Source organism: Mustela putorius, unplaced genomic scaffold (genome assembly GCF_011764305.1).
Source record: "Mustela putorius furo isolate JIRA1106 unplaced genomic scaffold, ASM1176430v1.1 tig00000421_pilon_pilon_pilon, whole genome shotgun sequence".
NCBI classification, from domain to species: domain Eukaryota; kingdom Metazoa; phylum Chordata; class Mammalia; order Carnivora; family Mustelidae; genus Mustela; species Mustela putorius.
Genome location: NW_025421375.1, coordinates 12,018,220 through 12,040,138, shown reverse-complemented (window position 1 = coordinate 12,040,138; position 21,919 = coordinate 12,018,220). Strand labels below are relative to the sequence as shown.

The 21,919-nt window shown below is 35.5% G+C and overlaps 1 long non-coding RNA gene across 1 annotated transcript; it reads left to right on the top strand.

Annotated features, from left to right (window-relative positions):
• Nucleotides 1–5,866: 5,866 nt before the first annotated feature.
• LOC123392002 lies at nt 5,867–21,007 on the top strand. Its single transcript, XR_006606685.1, has 3 exons — nt 5,867–6,005; nt 9,151–9,241; nt 20,621–21,007. It is a non-coding gene; the product is annotated as an uncharacterized LOC123392002 (long non-coding RNA).
• The last annotated feature ends 912 nt before the right edge of the window (nt 21,008–21,919 follow it).

The following is a 21,919-nucleotide window of genomic DNA, read 5'->3' as shown; positions in this document are numbered from 1 at the left end:
GGTTGGGAGGTGCAGTGTTGGAAGGGTTTGCACCTATATTCTAGGGGAGGGGGCATAGAGAGGGGACTATGAGGAGTGTAACTGGGAAGGGTTGATCCACTGAAGTTTGTGGGGAGTGAGGCTTCATGTGTGTAGTTAGGTAAGCAGTGTAGATGCAGTGCTGGTTATTGTAGGTGGTCATTGTTTATGCTGGCAGGTGGAGTAGGGAAATGGTACCTGCCAGTTCCTTTGTTCCTGGATGGGTCTCCCTGTGATCCTGTCTCTCCAGTCCATGCTCCGAGATGAGCAAATAACTCATCCATCTGCTTTGACTTTTTTTCAAACTTGTGGCTTTAGTCTGAATCCACGGTGGCTGTTTGTTTTACTGCCTATGGGTGGGGACTTAGTTACTAATTCTCTTTTGGCTTTCCCAGAGACAAACCTGCCTGTTTTTAAAATTCTAGACTTTAAGTCCTGCTGGTTTCAAGGGCTCACAAAATTTGGTCCCTCTTGCTTTCAAGGGCAAATGTGTAGAGATTTTTACCGCCCCCCCCCCATTCATGGGCTCCCTGCTGGGAAAGCCTATTTTTCTCCTTTCTTCATACCACTGTCTCCCTCCCCGCCACAGATGGCCATGGTCCCTTTCATTCCCAGACAACGTCTTCATCCTTTCTACTTTCTTCCATGTGGCCTCTTCTCTACCTTTAGTTGTAGAGTTTGTTTTGCCAGTCTTCAGATACTTTTCTGGGTTATTTATACTGATGTGTTTTCTAGTTGTATCCATGGGACAAGGTGAGTTTAGGTTTCTCCTACTTGGCCATCTTCCCAGCTGACCCTTGATCTATTGCCTTCAGATCTTTCTATAAGGGATCTTGTTTTGATTATCAAAATCACAGAGGACAGATTTGGAAAAAGTGTTAGATAACTTCAAGCTCATGGGAAAACATCTTCCTATGCAATAATTGTTCAGAAGTTAGAAACATTTTTTTCCCCAAAATTAACTCTATGCCAAAGCAAAAACATAAATAGCAAACACAGAACTGGTAAGCAAAGTACCAATTTTAAAATGAAATGTGAAATTGAGACTTTTCAAAATATTCCCCTTTGTTATCAAGAAAATCCTCTGTATATCAAATTAATTTCTGAAAGAATTTCCCTTTCACCTTGTTGCTGGTAGTAAGATTGTGCTTTCAAGGACACTGGCCCTCCTGTAGCTTTATTTCATAGATGTTTATTCTTACTACATTTATTTTATTATGTGGATGTTTCATTCCCTGGGGCCTAAAATCTAATGACCTAATACATTTCTACTACCTCTCTTCTTCTTCATGTTCTCCCAGCCCTTCTCACCTAGTTTGAATTTACTGTCACTAAAACCATTCTGTTATACACACACTCAACTTCTTTGCTTCCCTCTTCCCTCACTTTATTTACATACATGACAAAACACTAAGGCTGGAAAATACAACTGCCTACTGCATATATTTGCATTCATGACATTGGCTATGGCTGGATAAAGATCTAGAACCATGCTGATTGTTCTCATCTAAATTATTAACTACTAACTTCAAATGAACCCTTGATACTTTCAGCATAATGCAGTTCCTTAGTTCAGTCATTATCTCACTGTCTTGTGAAACAGTTTCAAACATCTATTCTCTCGCAAATATACACATATTTTTAGCCAATCATTTTACTTCTGAATTCACTGAGAAAATTGAAACTGACGAGAAATCCTACAAGCTTATCCCTCAAATCCTCCATGTGCATCTCTCTACTTTTCTTCCTATAGATGAGCTCCCTTTACCCCTGTCAGAGGCCTTTTCATTCATTTGTAGACTATACTCATCCTTTCCTGCCTCTTCAAGAACACCACTGCAAGTCAGTCTTCTCCTGCTCTCCAACCTCCATTATCATATGTCCCTTTTCTGTTTTCCCATTTCCACAAAATAGCATGCTATTAAAAGAAAAATGAAAAAACTTTCTTACCCTATTACTCCCCATTACTATCCCACTCTTCTCTTCCTCCTTGTAATTTCTCAAAACAATTGTTTACACTTTCTGACTCCCTTTCCTCTTCCCCTGTTCCCTCAGCAAGCCTTACTCAGCTCTACTGGAAAATTGCTACTGACTTTGGTTATCAATGCCCTAATATTGCAAATACAGTAGTAGAGTTTTGATTCTCCGATTATTTATCTACAATCCACATAAGACGCAGCTAAAAATTCCCTTCTCCTTAAAATAGTCTTTTCACTTGACTTTTTTTAACATAATATTCTTTCCTCCTGTTTTTTGTTTGTTTGTTTCCTTTATTTTCTGTGCTTTTTAAATCTCTTTAATGGAGATTCATCTTCATCATCCTGACCTCTTAATGTTGGAGTTTCTCCATTCCTCTAATCTTTTCTCTTTTCTATCTGTGTTGTTTTGGGGGTCTTATTTGGTTCTGTGTGTTAAATACCAACTATACATCGATGACTGACAACTTTGTATTTCTAGTGTAGCTCTCACTAGTCTCCAAACAAATCTGCTGCAGGGTCTGAAAGGCATCTAAACATAATGGGTAGTAATAAGCCAGAAACCCTGGTTTTCTATTCTCCCACAAATCAGTTACTGGTAATTTTGTACGTCTAATAGCTCAAGTCAAAGTATCATGGAGTTATCCAGGGGTTCTCTTTGTTGCTTAAAAATTTTTTTCTTTCTGTTTGGTCTCCTATGTCACATCAGAAAATTCTGTTAGCTGTATCTTTAAAATAGATCTAGAATCTTGCCATTTTTTACCACCTCACATTATGATCACCCTGGATGTAGCCACACTCACCTTGCCATGCATTTTTGCAGTAGCCTCCTAACTGGTCTTACTGCTTCCGTCTCTTCTATTTCTGTCTCCTTATGTCTGTTCTAAACAAAGCATTCTCAGTAGATCGAATGTAGGAATTAAAAGTCAGAATGAAAATCAGCATCTTTAAAATAGCCTAAAAGCCCTCTATGATTTGTCTCCTGGGCTTTTATAGCCTCTCTGACTTCCTCTCCCTCGACTTCCTACCCTTTCCACTTTTCTTCAGCCATTTAGATATTCAAATATTAGACAGACTTCTGCCTCAGCAATTTTGCTTTTGTTTATACCCTCTCCCTGTGATGCTATTCCCGTAGAATGAGGAATCTATCCATATGGTAAGCCTCCTCAGGTTGTGTTTTTGCTTAAATGCCATATTCTCAAGAGTTCTCCTCTTGACCATCCTATTTAAATTTTACCCCCCCCAAAAACACTATCCCAACTGGGCCTCTAGTGTTCCACCCCCCCGCCACTCCCCTACCCCTGCTTTACTTTCTCAATAGCACTGCCTACCTTCTAACTTACTGTATAGATTTATCAACTTGAGTATTATCTTTTTTACAGGAGTTCCATAAAGGTAGGGATTTCTATTTTATTTACTAATGTATTCTCAGTACCTCAAAAAGTGCCATTTATATTGTGAGCATTCAATACATATTTTTAGTAGCTTAGTAAATAAATATTTGAATTGAACTGTTTTTAATTTAAAACTGCCTTAATTTAGAATAAAGCCTATACTGAGCTTTTATTTTGGATTTGTGTCTTCTGGCACTGTCCATGAACCATTAGAGAACAACATTGCTTTTACCTAATTGCCTAATTGCTTGTGGTCTCTGAGGCTTTGAATAATGACATGTTTTAGAGAACTAAAACTTTAGATTAAGAGTCACTCTCTTTAGTATAGATACTGATTTAGCAGAACTTTCTTTCTTTTGTCAGCCTGACATTTGGAATAGAATTTGAACTCAATGGCAAAACATGATCACGCTGTTCATAGACAAACACATATACTCATACATACTCAATAATGTTCTTTTAATTCACTTTTATCTATGTTTTGGAGGTCCATATGCATCATTTAGTACCACTCCTTTTATACTTAGAGAATTGAAACAGGTTGCTACGATATCTAATGGCCGTTTATTTTTTCTTTTTTGTATTTCTCTTCTCACCAAGCTTCAAATTTCTGAAATATATTTAAAGCACAGTTTTTAATGTAGACCATTACCACTGTTGTAAGGTCTTGAGGTTGGGCCAACTATTTTTTATTGTTTATACAAAAATATATTTGTCAGAAGTATTGAGACCTTTTCCCTTAGATTAGAAAATATGCAAATCAAAGCAACAAAAAAGAGGAATAGAAGGAAAATTAAGATACTGCTGGATCACCTGAACATAGCTTCCTGGGCCAGAAAATAGGTGCTGTGTACACAAGAAATCTGATCCACATTGAATTAGTTGCTATTGCTATAAGGGAAAGGACTTTTCTTTAGAAGAGTTCCATTTTGAGGGAGGGAAGCTAGTTATTTTTGATACCTTTGAAAGTTCACTGGTAGGGAGAAAGCAGTGTTTGAAAGATATTCACTGGATTTGTTGAGATGTCTAAAATCCTGACTGTCACCTTGCCTAATTACTTCTGAGTCCTTGAACATGATCCTGAGCCATTCTGCACTGGTATATTCAGTCAAGCCTCATCTAGTTTAGAGTATTTCTAACTTTTATAATAGGCATTTATGAAATCATTTAAATCTTCAATGTCTTGAAACTATTGTTGACTATTCTTTTTAAACTATTCTTTAAAAGCCCATTGTTCATACAAAGTAGCTACTATGTTTGGTTTATGATTAAGTAATTGCATGTGCATTTTTCCAGTTTGGGAATCAAGGTTCATTCTGGTTCAAAGTTGGGCCTTAAACCACACTGAAGATTCAATATAGTTAATTATTGACAGAGATTTGCAATGCTTCAAACCAAGAGAGATATAGTAGTTTGGTAAGAAAAGCTGCATGTTAGCTACTGGCGGAACCGAAGGTACAGAGAGTATTTTAAAATTTCTATTATGATATTTTCAGCCCCCAAATCTGCAAATCCTTGGCCTTGATGAAACTGTAATGGTGAAATAGGGCAGTGGTTTCAATTATTACAGCTACATTGTCTGCAGGACTGCCAATCTGATTGTGACTTATTCTGTCCTTAAAACAAACAAAAAATAAAAATCAGAAAAACTACCCTTTATTCACATAAGAGATGCATTGCAAAGATAAATTAAACTATTTCTATTCATAATATTACTGAATTTTGGGGTAAATCTGCTATATAAATGCAAAGAGCTTTTGTTACTTTTACAGAGACTGAAAATAGTATACAGAGGGATGAGGGTTGGGAACAAAAAAAATGTTCGTGTTAGTTTTATTTCTGAAGAAAAACACTTTGGAAATATGTAAGGTTAATCACACTTGCTTTTTTCCTCCTCATAATCCAGAACACATTTATTTTGTTCGTCCACAAAGCAAAATAGTTATTTCTCATACTTGCTCAGGATCTTGATCTCAAGCTCATGAAAATGCTTCAGCTCTCTGCACCAACAGAAGGAGCCATTTGACAAATTGAACATTTGAGTTATCACAGTCTTATGTGATCTCCCCACAATGCTGCACACCTCTTATCTGATTCCGATAGCTCAGGGACAACTTAACACATTGCATTTATCTTTATTGTGATTTAATTTTGAACAGTCAGGATCCTGAGTGGAAGGAGAAAGCGCTTGAATTTCAAAATCAGGTTGTCCTGCTTACAAATTGCTTCTTCTGTTAGATGTTTGGAAAAACACCTGCCATGACGTTTTGAACCCAATCCATTAAAGTCTTGTTTTAGTTCTCCTGACCTCAGCTGCTCTTGTTGTATTCTTTATCCTGATTCTCTCTCATGGGACGCCAGCCATTAGAACAAAGAACCCCTCACAGTATTAGAGTTCCCTAAACCAAGAGCAACGAATGGCTGTGGAAATAATCCCACTTGATTTCTAATAGTCCTTTGTGCTCCCCACTACAGGCTCTCACCTCAGCTTCTATTGCTCCCACACGTGAGATGAAGATGAAACATTTTTGTGCCTAGCTATTGACAGGTTGGAAGATGGCCTTCATATGAGATAAAACCAACCATAGAAGAAGAATAAAGTATACATTTATTGGAGGTAAATATATGCTCTAGTGATAAGTGGTAGAAAGTACAGCAGGCTGCAACTCAAGAGAGATGGATTCTGATAGTGATACCATCACAGGAACCGGGTAACCCTCCATAAGCCCCCTTTTTAATCCTCTAGAAATCCTTGGTATAATATGGAGGTGGATGAGATAATTTCTCTGGCAGTAGTCTTTGATACCTTACAGATAAAATAAATGCATGTTTGTGTAAATAATTATAAACCATATGAAACTTTAATAGTCAAAATAAACCTTTTTACTTTAAAACACCCAGAGATAAATGAATTCATGGTTTATACAGATTTACACTTTAAAGTCATAAATTTAAAGGTGGTAAATGTGTGTAACCCAATTTAACCTTAATAATGTCTTTAAATTGCTCATTTTCAGAAGTATAGTGCACATAAATTTATGTAAGTATAAGGCCACTGGATCATATTTAAGATTCCTATGGTTAAAAAGGGAAGTAATTTAAAATATTAGAGTCACATTCAGCTTACAAAATACTCAAGCATACAGGAACCAAGAAGTTCAGAATTACTGTCTCCCATTCCATGATCACTCAGAAGCATATGGACTCAATTTGATACTTTGTGAAGTACAAAAAATGGTGATTCATATAGTTCAACTTAGTAGTTAAATTGTTCACAGTCTATTTTATGATTGTGTGTAGTTGAATAAACATAAACTAAGTGGGGAAATGATGCAAATTCCTCTGCAATGGTTTTTAACAGTTTGATGGCTGCTTCCAGCTTTTAAAATGGCATTTAATGCATTTTCTTACTATGAAATTATTGTAGGATAGGAAAAAAATTTCCATCTTCTGGGTGTCTTTAGAATACTCATGCAAGATATTAGGCTTTTCTAAAGCAAATGCTTTTTGGAAATAGTTTTATTCTGATTATTGTATTAGAGAATTTTGTTGAGAAAGAGAGAGCTGATCTTTCCACATGGTACACACTGATGAGATGGGATTAAATGTTCTTATGTGCTTCACTGCCAGTCTTAAGATTCTGATTTTAGCATTTTGGAAAAGATGCCAGAGTAAGATTTTTCATGCCTCTAAGTAATTGAGAGACACACAAGTGCACACTTTGATAGAAAAAGCCTAGCAACTAAATTTCAGGTATAGATCTGTTAGTGTCTCCTTGTACGACATTGACCAAATCACTTTAACTCTCTGATCTTTATTTTCCCATTTGTAAACTAAGGGAGTAGTATTTGGTGATCATACATTTTCTTTAGCTCTAAAGTTCTTGGGATACATGAGTCTTTGACGTAGACATGAATTTCTCATCAGTAATAACTGTGTGGTTAAATTCTCTTAGGAAAAACTTGTCTATTTTCTTTTGCCTCCATCATTTGTTGTTCTGCCAAGATAGAGGGAGATCAATACTAAGCCCTTCAGAATGAACTAATTTTAATCCTCAGAAAGAACCTTTAAATTTAAATGAAAATATGTTTTCCAATTTACTTTATTCTTCATGTTCATGTATTGATGTTAAAAACCACCCCATGTCCCTAAACCAAATAGTGTGGCCATCTAAAACCGTGAAACACAGTTGGTAGAGTTTCTTCCATTTTCTTAAAAGAAGATTTTGAACAGATTGACTCACTTAGAGATTATAGAAGTATATAGTGAGTAATATTTGCGAATAAGTTTCTTTAGAGAGAGCTGTGTTGCTTTGTAAGTATGCCCCTGCCAAAGTTTCAATTCTACACAATTCTAGGGGGTGCTAACTTTAGCTTAGCCTTGCTATATTATGGTCTTTGTGTTTCTCTTTTCTCTAAGTTGACTAAGGGTCAACATAGTATGCTTATAGTTATTGCTTGATAAGATGAGGCTGAATTTTGGAAAGGAAATATAACTGTATATGCTTATTTTTTCCGATATAGCACTTCATTTGAAAATATGCATTTTAATTAATTAATACAAACAAACCCCACCAGTGTATTAATGATGTATCTTGTTTCTCAAGAGTACATTCATTTGAGGAAAGGAAACTATGATCACGTTTCATGGTGGTGGGATTTAATAAAAATCTGGCTTTCTAAATTCATCATTATGCTTATTTATTTTCATTCTCTGATTTCCCTCGGTTGCTCATATTTCATCCAATGCAGGGAAGCTTTCAATAACAAGTAGGCTCCTAAAGTGAATTTTTCATGTTCTTCTATATTTAGAGGTATATTCTAATTGTAATAAGCATGTAAATTAGCCACTAAGAATAATACTGGATATAATGGTGGATAATAGCAAGTAGTTCCAGTTCTATCAAAGTATAGGAGGAAAGACCCAGTAGAAAGTACTACACGTATATAATTCCTTTAGAACTGAATGTGCTTGCTCATTTCCAGATATGAAGTTCAGGTCAAAAGTCATTAGCATTAGTTAGGTGCACTTATGAACTTTAAAATATAAATTATGCTCTCGAGTAAGGCCAAAAGATTTAATACTACCTTAATATTTCCTTTAGTATGTCCTGTAAAAAGTAAGATATCTTAGGATCAGATCTGACATTAAATCAGCATAGCAGAATTACCTGGCAATGTCCCTGACTTTGTATTAAGGATCATAGGAAACAAATAGGAGACAGAGTGAAAGAAAATGATGAACCTGCTAATAATGATGTGTGATATGCCTGTGGATTTATTATTGGAAATACATGCATGCATACAGGCACACACACACTTGAGGTACCTATTTCCCAAAGGAAAACAACTGGGAAGCAGCCTCTAGTATAATCAGGGTGTTCAGGTCAATTTAAAAAAAAAAAATTTAATTTTTTATTATTATTTTCTTTTCGTTGCAAGCAAGAAACAGCTAACCAAAACTATCTTAGGGAAAAAGGAGAGTAGAATGTGTTTTCTCATAAAACTGGCAAGCTTAATGATATACTTACCTTCTGAGGCTCAGCTATCTACAAGAACTCAAAAAATACCCTTTCTTAGCTCTAACTCCCTCTTAACATTGACTTTATTCTGCAGACATGCTCTCTTCATGCTCTAACCCCCAAATTCATATCTGTTGCTCTTATGAAATCCATGGGAAAATTTTTGGTTTTATCTAAAACATCCTGTGAAAAATATATTGGTTTTATTTTTGCATTGAGGCTAACTCTTATTTTTTGATAGAAGACAGGACCCCGAGATATGGAAAGAGGTGAAATTCTCCAAAGAAATCAAGAGAGAATGGAGAGCTGTTATAGGCAAACCAAGACCTATAGTAAGTAATCTTGGCTATTACATTGACCTCAGATTGCCGCATATTGGTGTTAACCAAACTCTGCTATGCGGATCATCATTGATCCATGAAATATCAATGTCCTGTGGGGAAAAATATTTTCTATAATCAAATAATTTTGTAAAATGTTTGATTAATAGGATATTTAAATTGCCTTTCTCCCCTACTTTATTATTTTCTAAGTTGCAAAGATGATAGATATCAGATCCTGAGAGAAGAGGGAGAATGCAAAATTTACATAGGATGTATCCGAGAACAAGTTCAATGACCTTTAAACCCTCTGACACAGAGGGTTTAGTGAAAAGGAGGGATGATTTGTGAAGACATAACTTTGCCAATTGCTGTTCTTATGTTGAGGGTTTCCACCCATCAAAACTTCCATGCTGTCCAATTCTTGGGGGTGCTATAAGTTCTGTGAGTGATGTCCTCATTCCCAACCCTCAGTCATCCATGTAGATTATATACCATATCGCTTCCTTTTGTGATGCAGTATAGTGTCTCTGCCAGCCCTACACTCACCAGTGGAGAGTGGCGGGTGCACTGCCTTCTTATCTGCAAGTCCGGTGAGGACATTTATTGAACTCTCAGAGAGTTTGAAATGTGCTCCCTGAAATCTGGTGACTGTGTGTGAGAAAATCAAAGTGGCTTGTGACAGCATAGAGCAGACTGTACTGAGAATTGACTTGTCCACTTTGTTTATCAGGACATGGGATGTGTGTTTCCTATAGATAGATATAATCATGTAGGATAGACAGGGTGGCATAGTCTTGTGTCCTGACTAGTAGAGCCATGGCAGTTAGGCAGAGGGACCCAGTCATAAGGAGGATGGTGTGATATGTGGAAACTGTAGAAGTCAAATGACCAGTTGGAATTTAGTGGGTCTAAATTAACTTGTAGCAAGGTTCCCATCAATGAAATAAATGCCTGTGAGACCAAGAGGAATAACCATCTGCCAGTCTCAAAGAATGTAAACCTTTTTTTATCAAGTCCTTTCCTATGTTCCTACCACTCTTTCATTCATCCCCTGAATCCCCAGAAAGTTCAGAACCTGGGGGAGAGCAAAGGCAGGAGAGCCATAAGTTGAAGAAAATAACTTTCAGACTAAAGCAGGCTTAGGTTGGGGTTGGGAGGAAGATACGTGCTAAATAAAACCCACAGCTTTGATTCCTATCTTGGAAAAGACAACCTGATTATGTACCGAAACTCTTTTTTTTTTTACTCAAAGTAACTTTATGAGTATCTAACTGTTACGTAGCAGTTAATAGACAAGACTCATGCACCTGCTGAAGTTTTCCTTTAGGATTCAAATAAAATTTGTTTTAGTGAATAACTTTTAAATGTACAAACAATACTATATTTACACTCTGATTATATCATGAATACTATATGTCTAACATATCAGATATAAAAGTTTTTAGTTTTATATCTGTTTTTGTGTTTTTGTGTAGTTTTTGTGTTTTTATTTGTGGCATTTTCCGGAACTATTCACATGCTATTCAATTTGAGAATTCCCAAGAAGTTAGAGTAGATGGTGTTTCCCAGATTATTTCACCTGGAGCCATTTGTTCACTATATACCCACTCACATCTCAGAGAATATAATATTGCATAGCACAGGGCTTGGGAAGCTCTGTAGCATGCTAAAATATAAAGAATGAATGGTAAGCAATGCAGATCTGAGATTATAGAATAAAATGGTGAATAACCTCTTTTAGTATTCTCTGAAACTCAGTAGGGTAGGATAAGAATACACTAAAGGAAAATTATGGCCTATTCAAAAGAAACATCTGTTATATCAGAAGGCAGAAAAACTGTGGAAGTCAAAACAATATATACACTCTCAGAAATTCATGAAAATTTAAGCAAGCATAGAGGATGGCAGAAGTGATACCTCTTTGAAAGATAAGACTACAGTCTAATCTGCTATATGGAGTAAATAAAAACTTTTTTGTGTGCAGAGCACACATTGGCTAGGATGCAAATTATAATAGTGATTTGAGGCTTTAACCATCTGGACATTCACTGAAAGTCTCATATATATATATATATATATTCCTAACTTTTAAAAATTTTACCTTTCAGAGGAGATGAGGGGGGAACTGATCAGATGTTTAGAATGGAATGAATTCTTTTTTTTAAAGATTTTATTTATTTATTTGACAGAGAGAGAGAGAGACAGTGAGAGAGGGAACACAAGCAAGGGAAGTAGGAAAGAGAGAAACAGGCATCCTGCTGAGCAGGGAACCCGATGCAGGGCTCAATCCCAGGGCCCTGGGATCATGATCTGAGCTGAAGGCAGATGCTTAACAACTGAGCCATCCAAGTGCCCCAGAATGGAATTAACTATTTTGGGCGGGGAAGAATCGATTGCTAAAGTAATGGGAACTTTGGGGAAAAGAAATTATGTCATCTTAGAGTCTACATGGTACTGGAAGAATAGAGTGCTGAATGCAGTCAGATGCACAGGATAGATTTTAAGAAAATAGTTTTAAAAATATTGAAATATATCTGAGGCATGAATCTATAGCATGAAATTTTGGAATGGACAATGACTCAAAAGTTGAGGAAATTAAAAAAAAATTCTAACCTATCCCTGAAAGAAAATGGGAGGTACCAATAGAAAGTTGGTATCTACTAAAGAAGCTCTGTAATGGCCTTGAATTTAAAGGAATTATAAACACAATGCAAACAAGAAATGTTACTGTCTAGATATGTGTGATATTTGTATACTAGGAAAAGTTGACCCAAAAGGCAAAGTACAAAATAAACTAAAGTAATTATAAAAAGCAAACACAGCAAAAGATACTTTGTAAAGTTCTGATAAAGACACGAAAATTAAATGTTACACATGGTCCAGAATTTTGTCTTGCTGTAAAGAACACTCAAAGTACAATTTGCAAAATCTGAATATATCCTGTGGATTGATAGTAGTATTATAAAAGTGTGATTAAAAAAAAATAATTGTACTGGAGCTATTGCAGAGAATGTCCTTGTTATAATTTGTAAAGCCATGACATATGGAACAGAAAATGTACTCCATTTTTACTATGCCCTTGATACTGTAGTGGAAAAGCACTGGACTTCTGGGGAATGTGGCAGAGTAGGAAGAACCTAAACAAATCAATGTAAATAACCTAAGAAATGACCCAAAGACTGATAGAAAAGCTTCTCCACAGCTAATTATAGAGAGGAGGCCAAATGAAAGAGTAGGAGGGGTAAAGAAACTAACAAGAACCAAACTACCCCAGCAGACTCTTTGCAGAGTGGAGGGCCCCTGCAGGCAAGAATAAGGGAGAGGAGCAGACCCAACCCCAGATATGCCAGATACGGAGAACTACATTGGGACGATGAATCCCCAGAATATTTGGCTTTGAAAACCAGAGGGGCTTAATTTTACAAGTTTATATAGTCAATGGCACTCAACACCAGGAACCTTAAAAATCAGTGGGCTTGGCTCTGGGAGGGGTGGAGGGTGAGAGGAAACGGAGTCCCTGACCTTAAGAGATTGCCTAACAACCCCACAGGGATACAGCACAGAAGCAGCAGTTTGAAAAACACCTAAGGTATACAGGAAGATCTATTTACTAATCTCAGAATTTGTGCAGGAGAGGCAGGGGTCGTTAGATTTCCCCAAGGAAAAAAAGAGCTGGCAGGCACTATTTCCCTCCCCCACACTATAGACTAGATACAGACACCTGTGGGAACTAGCACACTCTCCCCTTAGCTGGCTATAACAATGCACCCCACCATGCACACTCCCATGGACTGCTCCTTCCAACCTGCCCTAGGCTACCCACAGCAGACACTTGCATAGCTTGTTAATATGGTAAGCCCTGTCCCCGCTTTCTCCTGCCACTCCACTGCCTTCAACCTGCTCCCTGCAGGAGTCCATCGAAACCAGAGCCACAGTCCTAGTTGTGTGCAAATAAGCCTCACAGTAATCCACAGCATTCCGGAGTGGCTTATGCCCTGGGGACAGGGAAGATAATGACACACATCAGCTTCACCTCTGTAGCCTCAGCAGTAACCAGGGCAGGGGTGTGGGTAGACATCTGGTCTCACTGCTGGACCCACCTGCCAATGAAAGCCTCAAAGGGACAACACAGGGAGATTCCCCCTGTAGTTTGGTGTGACTGTAGCTCTGGCAAATGCCTGGTTGACCCAACTCAAGCCCAAGGCAGCTCTACACTGCATCATTCCCTGCCCATAAGAGGTAATGAGAGCCATTGCAGATGAATAGACTGTAGGCAAACACACCTCAGCCACAACAAAAGGTTAACATGACACACACAGGAGATAGCCTTGAAGAGCCAAGTTTTGGTGAACAGGGGACATTGCACTGCAGCACTACAGGACCACTACTTGGAAGAGCAGGAGACACAGCTCACCTTCCTAACACAGAGAAACAGACATGAAGAGTTGGACAAAATGAGGAGACAGAGGAATATGACCCAAGTGAAAGAACAAGTGAAAGACTTTTATCTAAAAGTCACAGCAAGATGGCCAAACTCAACAGAGTTAAGCAATTTACTTGATAGAGAATTTAAAGTAATGGTCATAGATACTCACTGGACTGGAGAAAAGAGGAGAGGACTTAAATGAGACCCTCAATAAATAGGAAATATCTATTAAAAAAAATCAGAGATGAAGAACTCAATAGCTGAAATTTAAAAATATGCTATGTGGAATAAATAGACTAGAGGAAGTAGAATAATGAATTAGTAACCGGAGGAAGGAGTAGTGGAAAGCAATCAAGTTGGACAGGAGAAGGAAGACAGAATTAAAAAGTGGAATAGTTTTTTTTTTTTTTTTTTTAATGGACAGATTAAGGGAACTCAGCAACACCATGAAGTGTAGAAAAACTAACATTATGTGAGTCTGAAAAGGAGTAGAGGCAGTAAAGGGGGCAGAAAGTTTATTTGAAAAAAAAAAAATGATAGCTGAAAACTTCCTGAATCTGAGGAAAGAAACAGAAATCCAGATCCAGGAAGCACAGAGATCCCCAACAAAATCAATCCCAGGAGGTCCACACCAAGAAATATAAGAATTAAAATGGCAAAAAGTAGTGATAAAAAGAAAATTTTAAAAGCAGCAAGAGAAAATAGTTATATATAGGGAAGCTCCATAAAGTTGTCAGCTGATTTTTCAGCAGAAACCTTGCAAGCCAGAAGGGAGTACATTATATATTTAAAGTACTGAATGACCCAAACTTATAGCCAAAAATACTCTATTGAGTAAGGCTATCATTCAGAATAGAAGGAAAGCTTCTCACACAAAAGTTAAAGGAATTTATGACCACTAAACCAGTTACAAGAAATGTTAAAGGGGATATAATCAATAAGGGAACAATTCAACAGGAATATCTAACAACTGTAAATACTTATGTACCCATCATGGAAGCACTCAAATACAAATAGCATCTGTTAATAAACATAAAGAAAATAATTGATAGTAATAAAATAAGAGTAGGGGCTTTAAAAATCCACTTATAGCAAGGGATAGATCATCTAAACAGTAAATCAACAAGGAAACTGTGGCTTTGAGTGATACATTGGACTAGATGCATCTAATAGATAGATTCAGAACATTCCATACTAAAACAGCAGAATATACATTCTTTTCAAGTGCACGTGGAATATTCCCTAGAATAGATCACATATTGGGTCACAAAATGAGTCTCAACAAATTAAAAAAGAGTGAAGTTCTATCATGCATCTTTTCTAACCACAACATTATGAAAGTAGAAATCAACCACAAGAAAAAGTCTGGAAACAACACAAACAGATGAAGGTTAGTAACAGCTAAACAATGAATGGATCAACCAAGAAATCAAAGAGGAAATCAAGAAATACACTGAGACAAATGAAAATAAAAATGGAAATACAACAGTCTAAAATCTTTGGGATGCAGCAAAAGTAGTTCTAAGAGGGAAGTTTATAGCCATGCAGACCTACCTTATGAAGCAAGAAAAAAATCTAAAATAAACAACCTAATCTTAAACCTACAAAAGAGAGCCTACAAAAAGAACAAATAATCCCAAAACCAGCAGAAGGAAGGAAATAATAAAGAGTAGAGCAGAAACAAATAGAAACTAAGAAAACAACTGAACAGATCAATGAAAATAGGAGCAGGTTCTATGAAAAGCTCAACAAAACTGATAAGACTTTAGCAAGACTCATTAAGGAAAGAACTCAAAATCAGAAATATAACAGGATAAATAACAACTGACACCACAGAAATAAAAAGAATTATAGGAAAATATTATGAAAAATATATGCCAACAAATTGGACAGGCTAGAATAAATAAATTCCTACAAACATAAAACCTCCCAAAACTGAATCAGGAATAAATAGAAAATTAAAACATACCAATTACCAGTAATGAAGTTGAAATAGTAACTAGAAACTCCCAGCAAACGAAAGTCCAGGACCAGTCAACCTCACAGGGGAATTCTACCAAACATCTGAAGAAGAGATATTTTTCTCAAAATATGCCAAAAAATGGAAGAGGAAGGAAAGCTTCCAAATTCATACTATAAGCACAGGTTTCCCCTGATACCAAAACCAGAAAAAACCACAGAAAGAGATAGAGAGAGAGAGACAGAAAATGAACCATAGGCCATTATCTCTGATATACGCAGATGAAAAAATTCTCAACAAAATAGTAGCAAATGAAATCCAACAATATATTTAAAACAATCATACATCACTATCAAGTGAAATTTATTTCCAGGATGGTTCAGTATTCACAAATCAATCAATGTGATATACCACATCAATGAGAAAAGGATAAAAACCATATGAACACTTCAAAAGATGCAGAAAAAGTATGTGACAATGTATAACATCCACTCATGATAAAAATTCTGAACAAAGTAGGCTTAGAGGAAAATACCTTAACATAAAATCTGTATATGAAAAACCCACTGCTAACATCATACTCAGTGGGGAAAAACAGAATTTTTCCTGTAAGTTCAGGAATAATGTTGTCCATTATCACCACTTTTATTCAATATAGTACTGTAAGTCCTAGCCACAGCAAATAAGAAAAAGAAATAAAAGGTAGCCAGATTGGTAAGAAAGAGGTAAAACTTTCACTATTTACAGATGACATACTATATGTAGAAAACCCTAAAGACTCCATAACAAAACAAAACAAAACCTATTAAAACTGATAAGTGAATTCAATAAAGTCTGAAGATACAAAATCAATTACAGAAATTGGTTGCATTTCTATACACTAATAATGAAGTAGCAGAAAGAGAAATTAAGAAATCAGTTCCATTTACAATTGTACCATGAACAATAAGATACATGGGAAGAAACTTGACCAATGAGGTGAAAGACCTGTACTTTGAAAATTATAAAACATGGATGAAATAAATTGAAGATAAAAATAAATGGAGATATATTCCATATTCATGGCTTAGAAGACTGAGCATTATTAAAATGCATATACTGCCCAAAGCAATCTACACATTTTATGATCCTTGTCAAAATGCCAACAGTATTTTGCACAGAACTAGAACAAATTATCCTAAAACTTGCATGGAACCACAAAACACCCCAAATAGCCAACGCAATCTTGAAAAAAGGACAAAACTGGAGGCATTACAATCCCAAATTTCAAGTTATATTACAAAGCTGCAGTATTCAAAAGAGGATGGTATAGACCCCAAAAGACACATACGTCAATGGAATGGAATAGAGAAGAGAGCCCAGGAATAAATCCATGATTATATGGTCAATTAATCTTTGACAAAGTAGGTAAGAATATGCAATAGGAAAAAGTCTTTTCAACAAATGGTGTTGGGAAAACTAGACAGCTACATGCTAAATAATGAGATTAGGCCACTTTCCTATGACATACATAAAAATAAACTCAAAATGGATTAAGACCTACATGTGAGACCTGAAACCATAAAAATCCTAGAAGAGAGCACAGGCAGCAATTTCTCTGATATCGGCCATACAAACATTTTTTTTAGATATGTCTCCTGAGGCAGGGGAAATAAAACCAAAATTAAACTGTTGGTATTACATCAAAATGAAAGCTTCTGCACAGCAAAGGAAACTGGCATCCTATTGAACAGTTTCACAGGTGAAGATAATTGTAAATGATACACAACTCATCACCAAATAATAAGTAATCCAATTAAAAATGGGCAGAAAACATGAAAAGATATTTCTCCAAAGATATACAGATAGCCAACAGACACATGAAAAGATGCATAACATCACTCATCATCAGAGAAATGCATATAAAAACCACAGTGAGATATCACCTCATAACTATCAGAATGGCTAAAATAAAAAACACAAGAAACAACAAGTGTTGCCAAGGATTTGGAGAAAATGGAACTTTACGCTCTGTTAATGGGAATGCAACCTGGTGCAGACACTGTGGAGTTGTATGGAGGTTCCTCAATCAGTCAATCAATCAATCAATCAATCAAGAATTACCACATGATCATGAATTCCATTAATGTGTATTTATTCAAAGGATATGAAAACATTATTTCAAAAAAGATATATGCATCCCTCTGTTTATTGCAGCATTATTTGTAATAGCAAAATTATGGAAGCAAGCCATGTCCATCAATAGATGAATGGATAAAGAAGTGGTGTGTATACACATATATGTATATCACACACACACACATACATACATACATACATACAATGGAATATTACTCAGCCATAACAAAGAATGAAACATTGCCATTTGCCATTACCAACAACTTAGAAGCAACTAGAGGGTATGCTATGTGAAATAATTTAGTCAGTCAAAGACAAATACCATATAATTTCAGTTATATGTGGAATTAAAGATACAAAACAAATGAATAAAATAAAAAGAAGACAAAAGCAGGCTCTAAACTATAGAGAGCAAACTGGTGATCACCAGAAGGGAAATAGGTGAGGTATGGGTGAAATAGGTAAAAAGGATTGAGAGTACACTTATCATCCTGAGCACTGAGTAATATACAGATTTGTTGAATCTTTATATTATACACCTGACATTGAAATAACACAGTATATTAATTATTCTAGAATTTAAAAATATATAAAAGAAAAAGGTTTTAAGTGTTAAGTATACTATCATCATTTACACCATTTTTTTTTTAAGACATGGCTTTTATTCATTTGGTTCAAATTTTAATCGTGACTCATTTGTGTATTTTTACCCACTGAAGGTGTCTAATTTTCTTCTCACTTCTTTTTTGAATAAAGTAGCATGCTATTGTCCCATTGCCAATATCACACAGAATATTTTTTTGTGGACCCCAAAGTGGGGTGTGAACTCATGACCTTGAGATTAAGATCTGAGCTGAGATCAAGAGTCAGATGCTTAATGGACCGAGCCACCCAGGTAACCTTCACACAGATTCTTTGTTAGACAATTTGGAATTAAGTCTGTGACCTTTTCAAGATAGTCTTTATGGAGCTTTTGACTTGCCTTTAGAATATAGTTCACTTTTATTCTGAGAATGTTGGAAAATTGACAAACATTTGCATATACTGTTTGCCTGGATTAAATATATTATTTCTTTGGACCTCTAACTTCTTCTTTTAGTATTTCTGGCTGGCATGTAGAGAACACACATTTGCCATCAATTAATATAGGCATTGAGAAACTCATGCATCTAGGAGTACTGGAAACAAGGGATGGTGCTAAAACAATATTCCTTGTATTTTCAGGTGAGAGGATATCTAACAGAGATTGCCAGTAATCTAATTTATAATTTTTAAACTAAGATGATTTGCAAAAATTAGCATGTCTTTTTGCATTATTATTATTACAAAAGTAGTAAATTTACAATATAGAAGTATAAAAATGTACCCTATTCTTATTGCCTGCAGATTGCTGCTATAGACATTTTATATATATCTTTCCAGATCTTTTCTAATATGTACGTATGTGTGTTTGTGTATGTCTCCGTGTGTTGCCAGGGCCTGTCTAAACCATTTTACTTGAAATTAAAATGTATGTCTCCATGATATTCTACAGTCTAGTGCTCTATTTCTGGAGCTCTAACAACTAATATCACATTAGATCACATCAATTTGTTCAATAGAGAAACATAATAAATTAATGAGAGGCTAAAAAATATTTATGTCTTTTCTATGCTAGCCATTGAATAATTAAATAAGAACCATCTCATTTAGTCAAAAACAATAAGAAATTCCTTATAAAGAGGTGTATAATATTATTCCTAATACACAGAAAATGATAGATAAAAGAAGATCATTTAATTTATTCATAGGCACATTTTTGCACATTTTTAATAAGAAAGAAAATTGGGATTTATATCTAGACCTAACCGATCCCAAGACCATGCTGCTTTTGTTTTGTTCTGTTTTGTTTTTTGTTTGTTTGTTTGCCACAAATGTTCTTTCCTCCACATTTTTCTCATTGTTCCCTGGACAAAACCCAAGATAGTATCCTTGAACATCCATGAGGAGAATATTTACCCACCGACACATTGTCACTCTGAGATATATCAGAATTATGGTACACCTGTTGTCTCTAACGTGGACTCCTCTCCAGCTGACTACCAAACATACTAGCAGCACTCATACTCACATACTTAACTTTTCAAAAACAATGCTGCTATTAATCCATAAGGAAAAAAAGTATACTCTGGCTCTTTTCTGCTTATAATATAAATTCACATTAAATAAAAAGATCTGACTATTCCAGTAAGTAACCTTCTATACCCAAAATACCTATCCAGTCCCATCAAGCCACACTTGCCCTCAGTAATCAGAAAGTGTAGTGTGAATCGTTCTGTTGTGGCATACCTTAATATACAGGTCTTAGGGTCAGAAAGAAAATAAACAATGCAGGTTATTTTTTTTGTTTCTATGTTCTTTTACTTTACTGACCATAACTTTAATGCCTGTGTGCCAAATGAATAAGGGTTATGGCTCCTTTGAAAGCCCCTTGGAATTTATTTCAGAGGCTTGCATTGGCCAAACATGCATATTGACCCATTCTTTGCCTTATTTCCTGTTTTAATTGAGTGTCAAAGGTTACACGTTGCTATTAGAGTAAGACATGACTGGCAGCAGAGGTCAGGGACTCTCTGGCATTCTATTAGAGCCATAAAAACAAAACAGAATGATAATTTCACCTGTTCTAACCTCAATTTTTCCAGGATGGGACAGACATTGACCTTATTGTTTGTCAGCCATTGACTCTATAAACTTCAGCTACCCTAATTCTGCTTACTAAACAATAAGAGTGCTTTCACAACAAGGATGAAAAATAAAACAATGTAAAATACTCAGAGATGACTCAAAGGAGAGACATATCCAGGTGACAGAAAAGATAAAATAACTTCTTTTTTATTCCTAGGTCACATCCCTCGTTTGGATAGTTTACAACAATAAAGGTTTCTACCAACAACTTTCAATTTTATCTTCTTTTGTGGAATACCTTATAACTTCCTTTATGTGAACAAGTACAAGCAATAAATCTAATAAATTGCTCATGCTACCTAAAACCTATTTGTGGCACTTGAAGGGTTTATGAATTTCTGTGAAAGTTTTCTCCACCTTCCCTACCCTTTAAAGTTTTGGCTGAAATGTAGGTAGACATTCAAGGGCATAACTAATGTCTTTTCTAATCTCTTTTCCAAAGAAGATAAAAAAGAAAGCATATGTTAAATGTTTCCTTTTAAAAGTATTTGAAAAATGATTTCTATTCAATAATTTAATGAAATAAATAAAGGTTATAATCTGAAGATAAGTTTCCTCCATTTTCAGAGTCTGATTTTGTGTAGTTTTTTTTTTTCTGATAAGTAATTGAGTCAAATTTTTAGTAACGCAATTGAGTGAAGCTGGATCTTTTAAATAATGAATAATTTGTTGGTGGTTTTCCATAATTTAAAGGGAAGCAAATTAAAGCTTAGATATTGTTATTTGGTTGCATCTTCATGAAGGATGATTACTACCATTCAGATGCTGTCTGGAAATCTCCTAAGTTAACCCTGTCCTCACTTTGAGACAAGTAATTTTTTTTTTCTTTCAACCTACCCATTGTCTTGAAGTTATAAATTGGGGGTTAATGTTGAATTTTTTTATTATCACAACAGTCATCATCTCTCACATGACCTTCAATTTTTAGATTTTTCAATATCAAGGCAGCAAGCAAAAACAAATTAAGAACACATAATTTCTTGTGGAATTATTAATGTTTATGTTAAATTGACAGATACTAAGTCACAAATTAATAAGATGTCATAGAATTCCTAGGTCACATCTTAGGAGGGCATTTTTGGGGACACAGACTTTTTAAATGGAAGCACTAATAGCTATAGGAAAAGTAGTAATACTGTAATTCTTTGATTTTTCTTAAACACCAAATCAAACACCAAATCAAATGGTGATTGGACACATATTTAACTGAAAACAGACCAGATTATTAGCAGATAAAAAAATAAAGTTTTCTCATTTCACAAATTGACTTGAAGTTTTCCATAAATGATTTCAGCTTATTAGTAAACTGAAATTACATGGTATCATGAGACCTATGTCATATCCTTTATTTATTTGCCTGAAATGCAATCTAAGGGGGAAAATAAAAACAACTGAGCAACCACGTTACGTTTCCTTAAAATTTAGCAAGTTCAGTTGAATTTTCTATCAACTTGAT